Below are 11632 nucleotides of genomic sequence, written 5' to 3'. Positions count from 1 at the left end.
ATTTTAAAGATGTCCCTAAAACATAGCTAGGAGAGAGAGTGACTAGCATTTAGCTAATGGATCTGGGGGTTGACAAAAGGTTACTGCAAAAAATGAATCCTCAACCTTTGCCCTTACACATTCCAAAGGTGGCAAATAAAGCAAGAGAGGGGGTGTAATTAAAGATCTCTAATCAATCACTCTCACCTACTAAGATAACCAACAGCTTTGATACCATGATAAAGTGAACACATAGCTAACACACTCTATGCACTCTCACCTAGAAAGCTAAATCATAAGATCTGATACCATGATAAAATGAACATACATAGTACATTCACAATAAAGGAAGAAAGAGACATCATCCTACTAGCTATACAAGTCTATAATACTCCTTGCCTAACAAAAGATAATTTGATAGAATATATAATGAGCCCTAATGTAGGTTTCCCTAAGTCCATAAGCACTATTCACACCTAGGCTTGGTTCCCTTCTAGAGCTCCCTAATAATATACTCCATGTATCCAAGATTTATACATGTTTCCCACTTATTTACACGTATCATGACCATACCAATGGCCCAAACTTCAATAGAGAGGATAATCCACTTGTACTTTGGACTTACTAGGATTATACCTATGGCATGACTAGACGAATCTGCATGTACTTGCAAAATTACATTGCACCATGATTGATGTCCTCCCTAACCACAACTCACTCAATGAAGCTCTATTAGACTCAAAACAAGAGAATACATCTTGATTGAGCCAAAAATACCAATATATTACTCTAAGAAGAGAAAGGAGGGGCCAATTCCTCAATACAAGCTAGGAGGGCACAAAGGCATCAACTAGCTGAGGAAGAAGAAGAGTGTATACACCAATATGAATCATCCACTATATTAGGAATTTGGAAATATATTTTAAACCCTCAAATAAGGTGTGAGGATACTGATATATACTCCCCAAGGTGGGTAGGAACCTCCTCCATAGTTAAGCACCACCTGTCTCACCAAACCGTAGATTGTAGCAATTGAGTTTGGTGGATTCTAGAAGATCTGTGTGCTATCTACCAAATCCCTCTAGTGAGAATATTTAAAAAAATACAAGATTTATCTCATATGAAGATAGTAGCTAGATCTGATGGTGCAATTTTGAGGTAGGTGGTCAGGGTAGGTCTGAGTGGAGCCCTACAATTAAGGAGGTAGCTCCTAGAAATGGGAAGTCTCCAATGCCAAGTAGATGAGCTTAATTGGTAGCATGCTCTTACTAACCACTTCATCACGTTGTGGAATACCTACCATAACAGTGCTATGCCCTAGATCATCATCTGGGCCTTGTGGTAAGGCCTCCATTACTAGTGGGCCCATAAAAGATTATGCAGCTAGCTAACCAGACCACTAGCTTGAGTATCATTATTATGATTAGAGCCATGAGCCAACTACTAGTCTAACCATGCATGGAGCTAGATAAAGACTCATACTAGGAACCTGTAACATTAGACATGAAAAATCATCCACCTTGGTTGCACAATCTTGGCTCCAAACTATAGCAACCTAAGGGGTAAAAATGACTCAAATTTGACAAAGGAAATGGCAATGTTGCCTTATTACAATCATGGACTATGTGAGACCTTGTAAAATCATGAATCCAATAATGTATCCACATCATTACCTCCCTTCCTAAGTTTGAGTCTGCCCACAATCTCAAGCAATGTGGAAATTTGGAGGTAAGAGTCTCCAAATCCATCCAAATAGCCTTGAAAGAAAATTGTCCTTTTTTGCAATCAAAGTATGTCTAAGTGAACCCCTACATTCAAGGAGGTAGCTTCTAGAAAGGGGGAAGTCCCCAATTCTAGGAGATGAGCTCAGTTAGTGGTGGCATCCTCTTACCTTTCACTTCACCACGTTGTGAACCACCTATCATAACACTGGTGTGACATGGATTATCATCATGGCCATGTGTCAAGGCCTTCATTACAAGTGGGTCCATCGAACATTCTAGAGCTATCTGACCAAACCACCTAGCTTGAGTAGAATTATTATGGTTAGAACCATTTCCCAACTACTAGTTTAACCATGCATCTACCTAGATAAAGACTCCTACTGGGACCCTATAATATTAGACATGACAAATCATTCACCTTGGTTGCACAATCTCGGCTCCAAACCATAGCAACTTAAGGGGTAAAAATGACTCAGAATTGATAAAGGAAATGGAAATTTTGCCTTATTATAATCATGGACCATGTGAGCCCTTCTAAAATCATGAATCCAATGATGGATCAACATCAATGATTGGCATAGAAATAGGTATTGTAGTTGCTTGATTCTTATGTCTTTGGATGCAAAACTCACATGGTTGTCCACACAGATCAAAATCTTACATTCCATTGTGGTTGATATAGAGTAGATTATGCAACTATTATATGCTTAGGCCCTTCTTAGGTCTTTGAATGCAACAAATCAGATGGCTATTCACACAAATAAACATCTTATATTCCACCATGACTAACATAGAATAGGTGTTATAGCTACTCGATTCATAGGTCTTTGATTGCAATAACTCAAATGACTATCGAAAAAATATCAAAATCTTCATTCTTCACACAAAAATAAAGTGACTCAACTACTTAGGTGAAATCCTTATGAATTTTTCATAGAATGGATGATTGATCCTAGCTATTACAGGTTGATCAAGTCAAGCATTCTTGAAATTGCTTCCATTTTTTATCATAATTTCGTCTTTAGAAATGAGAGTCTAATAGTATTCTATACTTGATCAAGTCAAGCATTCTTGAAATTGCTTCCATTTTTTATCATAATTTCGTCTTTAGAAATGAGAGTCTAATAGTATTCTATACTTAATACAAAAAGGGAATTTCGTAGGGAAATAGAGATACAATTATCTCTTTACATTTGTGGAGGAAGACTTTACCCAAATACGATAGGTGCACATCTCTAGTGATGTATATATGTAGAATTCATCTACAGAGTTTATACCAAAAGTTCTATAAGATAATATCAAAATGTCTTCATCATAAATCTTTAAGGATTCCATGTGGTTGTTGCCACTCACTTAGATCGATGCTCCATGACCGCATATACTAGTTGGCCTGTGGCCTGTGACCCAGGGTCAACAGTCTCTAACATGATCCACATGGTTGGAAGTGGGAACGTGTGAAAACTGTGGTCACCAACTATGAAATAGATGAAGTTTGGGGGAGAGGCAATGCCACACATGGACATTGGCCCCTCAAACTCTGCAAAAATAGAGCTACAAAGGAGAATACACATTATCTTTATGAGATGGCACATCAAAGAATCCTCATAGTGGATGTGTGCCAATATACTTTGCAAAGATGTTGTATGCAAAGTTCGTGCTCAACGTGCCAATTAACTTTGCTTCTTGCCCTTATATAGGTGAGCAACGGCTACCACTACCAAGACAACAACAATTGTCCCCATGAGGAGATTATATATTATATAATATATATAATAACATATATTATATTATTTATATATATTATAATATAATATATATTAATGTATATAATAACATGTATTATATATATTATATATTTTTGTTTATTTATATAAAAGAGAGGGAGAGGTAGAGAGAGAGAGAGAGAGAGAGAGAGAGAGAGAGAGAGATAATGTATTATATATTAGAATATATTATATATTATATAATATTTAATATATATTCTAATATTATACACACACACACACACACACAATACATATACCTATACCTATATATATATATATATATATGTATGTATGTATGTATGTATGTATATGTATTTGTATATGTATATGCATATGTATGTATGAATGTATGTATGTATGTATGTATGTATGTATGTTCCCATGCACTGCTTCCATCCAGCACATATGATGTTATATATCAAGAACAAAGTTAGTGATCATTTTAGAAAATGAGGCAATTTGTCTCCTTATAAACAAGCTCATACCGCTTGACTATCTATTAAACTAGATCATGATCCTATCAGAGCACAATTTATGAAGTATTGACCAAACCCCCTTAGCTACATCAGTCCTCCGATGGTGGGGGTAATCAGTGATGACAATAGCTTGGCAATTCAGGATGAACCAAGCATAGGTGATGGTAGTAGTAAAGAGACCGTACTACTAGATGAAATGCTATTTATAATTGACACCAATTGTATATGCTCATAGGGACATAACTCCAAACCAAAAATGTCCCAAAGGAATTTGACTAGAACCAAAGATGAAAATTAGTCCTACAATCTTGTTAGTATCATCGATGCAACCCTTTACCAAAAAGTTCTAGAATGGGCCTTTATAAGATCATCACCACCTCTAGTGAGACTTCCTTCATCTAAAAGAGGTCCTTCAATCAAGTTGTAAAGGCCACTTTACATGCCAAATGAAATCTCAAAAGATCCTATTGGCTGGGTAATTGTGGGAAACTATCATAAAGTACTACCATATCCACATAGAGATTCTGATGCCATCCAACCAAGAGGTAGGATGGAGAACTGAATCCAAACCTTACTCTCAATTTCTTCCATTTGAGAAGTGGTCCATTGACCTCATTTTGCCTACGTTTTCATCACCAAAGATGTATATCATGGTGCCTATAGAGTACTTTACCAAATGGTAAGATGGAGTGGCCACCTCACAAAACAATGCGATCCCAATGGCCAAAAACTTTTGTTGTTCATATTGTCTGATGCTTTAATGCCCCCAAGGATACCATAATGGATTCTAGGACCCATTTCATGAAAAATAATTACCGAGTTTGGAGGTGCTATCAACTATCCATCAATTAGTCACCCTATAACCCAAAGGCCAACGGGCAATTGGAAAGCAGAAACCAAGTGCTTGGATCCATTCTCCAAAAAAGGATAGGTTCCTATTTGTGATTGGTACTAGAAGAAACCTCAAGCCCATGTGGGCCTAAAGCTTACATAAAATAAGGATATCGGGTTCTCCCATACTTCCTAGTCTATAGGGCAAAATCCATCCACCAAGGTTAGATTAGCCCTCGAAAGCAATCACTAGTATACCAATCACCAAAGTTCATAGTTCTTGATCTTAGGCTCCCTCTCATCAATGGCATGAGCCAGTGTTTGAGTGTTGTTAGAGCCGAAAGGATTCTAGGGGGAACTCATTTTTGTCAACTATTCGATACTCATAGTTCATAAGCTCAAGAGAATTTACAATACACAAATAGTCTTCCTAGATTGAGAGTTAATCAGTCAACCTCCTTGCTTTGAGTTCTATAGGGCTACCACATGTTGAGAGGCTTCATCGAAAGTCCGTCGAATTGGGGCATCATTTTCAAAGATACCTCTCCACAGGAGCCACAATACCTCTGGCAAATGCATGCATGCCTTGAGTCTATGGGGCCATCGATCATCCATCTTTCCTTTGGAGTGAATTTATTCAAAGCTTGTTGATTCGAAGTTCATCTATTTGAAACTCATCATTGGAAGCTCACGTTCCTCTAAATTGTTGGCCAAGGATTCTAGGGAGCTTCAGCATTGCGAAATGATTTCAACCATCAGTAATCCAATCGGGACAATTGTGATCACAGAGTCACTTGATTCTCATAGAATCATCCATTAAAGATCCCAATCTAGAAGTTGGACCAATCCCATGATTGACCATTTAGCACCAGCTTTGGAAGACTATAAAAGAAGACATACCCACTACACAAAATGATGCCTGGAAGGAAAAAGACGAAACAGCACTATCACTCATTAGTTTGCACTTGGGTCCAAACATAATTCATCATATAGACTCCAAGGATCATGCCAAAGATGCATGGGATGAGTTGAACACAGTGCTTAGTGCAAAAGCCAAAAATAAGAAATTCATCTTAAGATTGAATTCTATGGTTTGCACATGAGCTTCAATGAATCAATGGCACAATTTGTCAACAAAATCAAAAGCATGTCTTTGTGTGTGAGGTGGAAGCTCTGCAGCTTGTCTTTCCCTCTGTTGAAATCCACCACATCCTCGACCATTCGAAATGAAATCATAGCATCATACCATGTATCATGGTCATGAGTGGTGTCCTATGGCTATTGGTCGTCTTCTTTGTGTGGGTCCTCCTCTTGACCTTCTTCTTCATATGGCCCCTCAATGTCTTAGAAGAGGATGGGCTTGAGGATTTTGTACCAATGAGTGATACGCATGTCTTCTGGTCCCTCATATTTGAGAGACTACTGCTGAAATTGTGCCATGCTATGATGTGGAGGCTATAAGGTGGGTCCTATGCTTGTGTGGGTGCCGATGATAGTAGAGATAGGGCCTGTTATACAAGAGCTGTGATGTGGAGGCTATAAGGTGGGTCCTATGCTTGTGTGGGTGCCAGTGATAATAGAGCTGGGGCCTGTTATATAGGAGCTATGTCAGGATGGGAGGGCAGTGGTGGTTGTAAGGTGGAATTAAAGAGGTTCGAAGACACATCCATATCAATCGGTTGTACATCGATTGGGTATGCCATATGTACTGACTTATACCAGCTTGAATCATATTTTGAAGGGCTTGGAGTATATTATTGTATAGTACTATAATTTCGGTAGGGGGATATCTTTCACTAGAAGCCCTAAACAGGCAGTGGGATATATATTCGGAATCATTCCTACCATCCCCTTTCATCCATTCTAGACTTCTACAGAGGATATCTAGATTGCAACGTTGGTCTTCTAAGGATGATGGTTTAATATGTTCTAGAAGAGGCATAGCCGTGGTGAGTCTACAAAGTCTTGTAACACTCTAGTCCATGCCATAAAATTATATACAATGGAGTGGAAAATAGTGTGAGGATGCACATATCAATGTCTTAGACTATATCCTCATGAAAATATGCCATGGCAATGATTGGATGGGCTTGAGTGGGGTGTGGCAGAAAATCTCATCGAGATCATGCAAGGCGAGTGTGTTGTCAAAAAGGAAATCGTGGGGATGGACTGCAATGGCTATTGTGTGCAAAAAGTAGTGGAATGTGTCATGGACGGTGTGTGAAGTGAAGCAAAGCAAAGGGTGGAGGCATGGGACAACACTTCCAATAGCCTCTCGTGGATGAGACCAGGTTCCTATTGTGGAGGGGTTGATGGCCGAGCTAAATGTAGATCCATCTGGAGTGTGAGGATTTGTTTTTCGAGCTGTTGGGCTACTACAACATGTTGTTGGTCAATGAGTGCAGCTTGTTGCTATACTTGAAGCTCCAAGGCCCTTTTTTCCTCCTGGACCTAGGCATGTTGCTCCTGATCCAGTGTCGCCTATCTCTAGAAGACCTCGAATTCCGCCTAAAGGATATCGGTTCGAGAGTGTTTTGTGGCTAGGGCCTTTTGAGTCCGTTGCAACTCTTGCTCCAGCTTCTTACTGATTGCAATTGCCTAGAGTCCGCTGGCCTCTACCACTAGGTGCTCTGCTTTCTCTTTTTTTAGGCCTGCTTTCATCTACTGCTGGAGCCTCTGGGTGGTCTACAATGCCAACAAGTAGTGTCTCGAGAAGATTTCATATCACCGTTGAAGAATGTTCTTGGCAACAACTATCAATGTTGTGATAGATTCCATAAAGACCATCTCTTTCTATCCGGTCTAGCTATCCTCCTCCATCAAGAGTTGTCTGTACCCCTCATTAGAAGCATAGACTCTAGAGGTGTAAAACTCCATGGCCTACTAATATACATTAGGGAAAATCGAGTGTTGGAGAGGCTACTCGCCTCGGGTAGTTGTTGGTTTTCAAGGAGGGTTGGGCTCATGTCTCCTATGTCAAATCACTGATTTCTTCCCCCTGGCCAATGGGCCGCTTCAACCGGTGCTTGCGGCAGAGGCGTTCAGCACTATCTACTGCTTTCTTTTTCTCTTCCTCTCCAAGGAGCTGTTTGATTTCCTACTGCTATTGGAGGAGGTCTTCGCATTGTTTCTCGGCCACTTCCCTTTGTCTTTCCAAATCCACTAATCTCTCCACTTATCTCTCAATCAGGTCCATGAATCTGTCGATCACATCTAATAGAACCTTCTACCACCTAACCTAGTCATACTAACCACCATGTGTTGACACACACAAAATCACACTGACCTTGTACCCCTTGGTATAACCCCATTACATCAATTTGTCCCAACATACACCCCCACAAATTGATGACCTCAACCCTAGCAGTAGTCCATGGGAAACTTCATGGCTTACCACCTCTAGTGACAACATTCATGATCCCAACCTTGCACTCACTCTAGTTACATGAGTAGTAGACTCATTTGGGCATCCTCACCCCAACATGATCTCACTCAGAATTTAGTCTCTTGGTTTACAATTGGGAGATTAAACAATGAATGTGTATGGGAAGTTCCCATAGGTCTGACAAGGTAAATCTCACACATAAGACGAACAGTCATTTAAGGGGGACATCCCAAGGAATAGAATCCTTATTGACTCAAACATAGAAAATTCTAAGTTGACTCAAACATAGAAAATTGTAAGTTGAAGATGTGGGGGAATTCCCCCCTCAATGACAATCTTTTTTTGGCATCATTTCCAAGCCACCATTGTATTAGACTCATAAACTTGCTTGTCCATTTCATTGTGCTTGGTGTCGATGAAGCAAAGCCTCCCTTCTTTGTGTATCTTCTTGGTATACCAAAAGCATAATCTTTTTGTCAATGTGAAGAAAAGTATCCAATTGTAGGCAAGTTCTTACCACATCTAATTCCTTACAAGTTTGACAAATAGACTCAAATAAGTGGAACTTGAGAACATATTCTTCAAGAGCACAATATCATGTCATCCCCATATAGATGCAAAGAAGTTGCATACATCATAAGATATGTTGCATACACCACTAAGTCATCTCCATAAATGCAAAGTACAATGACACCCATGAGTTTCATAAATGAGTTCTAATGCTCAAGAAGAGTAAATATATTGAAAACTTTAAGTCAAGTTCAAAAGCCCCAATTTAGTTGACTTGGTCAACCATTAAGACCACCAAACTATCAAAATCTACAACCAGAGATAGATAAATATTGGAGCCCAAAATTTGCATTAATGGAGTTGGCTTTTAGAGGGCTTTTAGCACAGACATGAATCTCTATAATCAGAGTACTCACACACCAGAGGGTAGGTGGCGCAGATTCACGATACATCGTCAATAAGAGGTTGTGGAAATTTGACTGGTTTTTTTGCAAATACGCCTCAAATACTAAACCATTTCTCCTCAAAATTGAGCTAGATATATCTTGAGATGTTGCCCAACCTCCCCTAATAGGAATTAGAAAGATATTGCTCTAGCAGGCCGCATTGCATAACATGGCGCTGTGGCTGGTCTTTGTGTTGGCATAGGCAGAGGGCACAAGCATTCCCTAATTCCTCTTAGCCTAAGGTTCACCCCATCAAGAGAGTGCTTGCACTCAAAGGGCTTGGAAAATGGTGTAGCAGACATGGAGAACAAGCTTAAGAAAAATCATGGCATGAGAGGGAAGAAAGGAAAGAAATGGGGAAGAAGATGATGACATGGCAAAGTAGGATAAGGAGGATAGAGGGGCTCTAATACCACATGATGGAATGGCAATGGAAACATGGAGAATACCAACAATAAAGTGAAAAGATGTGTTTATTTATAAGTAGAAGTGCCCTTATGTAGTCAATTGATACAATGCATGTGCCCAAGGGAGAGCATCTCCAGATCCACTAATCTCTCCACTAATCTCTCAATCAGGTCCATGAATCTCTCAATCATGCCTAATAGAATCTTGTACCACCTAACCTAGCCACACTAACCACCATGTGGTGACACACACAAACTCACACTGACCATGTACCCCTTAGTACAACCCCATTATATCAATTTGTCCCAACATGTAGAATGGTATTAGAGAGGTGGAACTACATTCTTACTCTATCTTGGCATGATCTAGGAGGGGTGGAACTACGTTCTTGCTCTATCTTGGCATGATCTAGGAGGTAGAAGCAGAGACTGTGTCCTTCGGGAGCTAGTGGAATTTCTCGCCTTTATGTGTGCTTCGTGCAGCTGCAGTAGGCCCATTCTTTCTCGTTGGTATGGCTGCAGCTAGGTTTGTAGTGGCAGCTGCTGCAATAGATGAGGAAGCCATTGTTGGGGCCGTTGGGATCATGGATTGTTTTTCGGCCTTTCTTGTTATAGGGGATGTTGGAATGGAAGCCACCTCATTAATGGGTGACAATGGATCATTAATTTGAGTCATCGTGCAGGTTGTTAACTGCCCAGCACCATGTTTGCCTGAGAATGACTTGTTATCCATAGCAGCTATTAGCATAACATAGAACCTACTTGCCATGTGATAACTATTGACTGATAAAGAGGTTTTGATGCACCCTATAGCAAGCGAGATTTTTCCATTTACTACACGCAGCATAACAAGCGTGAGGCGTGGGTTCGAGAGTTACCTTGAATGTTAGGAGTAGGGTACACAACTTGTAGGAGATCAAGTTATGGTTGGCACTAGGATTGATGAAGGCATTAACTGAGCATATTATTGATGCGCAATTGAAAATTGGCCTATACACTTGCAAGGGTAATGGTCAAGTCTTCCATGGGGTCCAACCCTTCCATGGATGCTTTATAAATTGATATGAGCCCTAGATGTTTCACTTTGGCCTGACGTGCACTAGCCTCTTCTAACGCTTGTGCTGCTTTATTTGAGCAACTTCCTTTTTAAGTTCAGGCTCCTGATGGATAGCCTATAATGTTTGCAGTGTTAATGGGTCATAGTAGCACTTAGGCTTACTACCATTAATATAACTGTCCATCTTGATACCATCAAGGGTCAGCATTCTACATGACCCCTGAGGTATGATCTCTACAACTTGATATGGACCCAAACCATGATATTTAGGTTTATGCTTGGTGTTCCTTGCACTATATAATAGAGCAATATAGCAGTGCTTTAGGTGATATCTCGCTATATAATATCGAGATATCACGTTCCTTCAGGTCCTTATTTCATAGATTGCAGTCCATATCATTTTTTACGGTGCAACTTTTCCACTCTTATGCCAAAGGCCGCCCTCAGTCTCATTTCATCAAGGCTTTTGAGCTTGATTAATCTTTCAAGGATTGCCTCATCGCATATCTGATCCCTAACCGTGACTTTGAGGCTTGGCATAATAAAATCCGTTGCCATAATTGCCTCTACCCCAAATGCTAGGCTAAAGGGTGTGCAATTTATAGCAAGCTTATAGGCCGTTCGGTATGCCCATAGTGCTCTGATGAGTTTGTGCTCCCAATCATTACACGTGTGGCCTCGACCATGCATGTCATAATTGTGGCACAAAAACTTATTCGAGCGTTCAGCCTGGCCATTCACTCGAGGGTAATATGGGTGGATTTTCGATGCACAATGAGGAACTCACTCATCAATATTCCAATCGTGTCATTTACAAAGTGCATCCCTTGGTCGCTCCACAATTTCAAGTGGAAGGCCAAAGAAAGATATTACATTTTCATATAGGAACTTAGAGGTTGCTCTTACATCCACTTTCCTTGTGGCTCTAGCCTCTACCCACTCGATGAAATAGTCCGTGGTCACTATAATGTAACTGGCCTAAGTCCCTTTGGCGACTGGACTATTTGGATCTACAAAATCTATCCCTCACTTTTCAAAAAGCTATACCTGT

Source organism: Dipteris shenzhenensis, chromosome 18, assembly GCF_047967505.1.
Source record: "Dipteris shenzhenensis isolate YYH24624 ecotype China chromosome 18, Dip_SZ_1.0, whole genome shotgun sequence".
NCBI lineage: Eukaryota > Viridiplantae > Streptophyta > Polypodiopsida > Gleicheniales > Dipteridaceae > Dipteris > Dipteris shenzhenensis.
Note: the sequence above shows the minus strand (reverse complement) of the source record.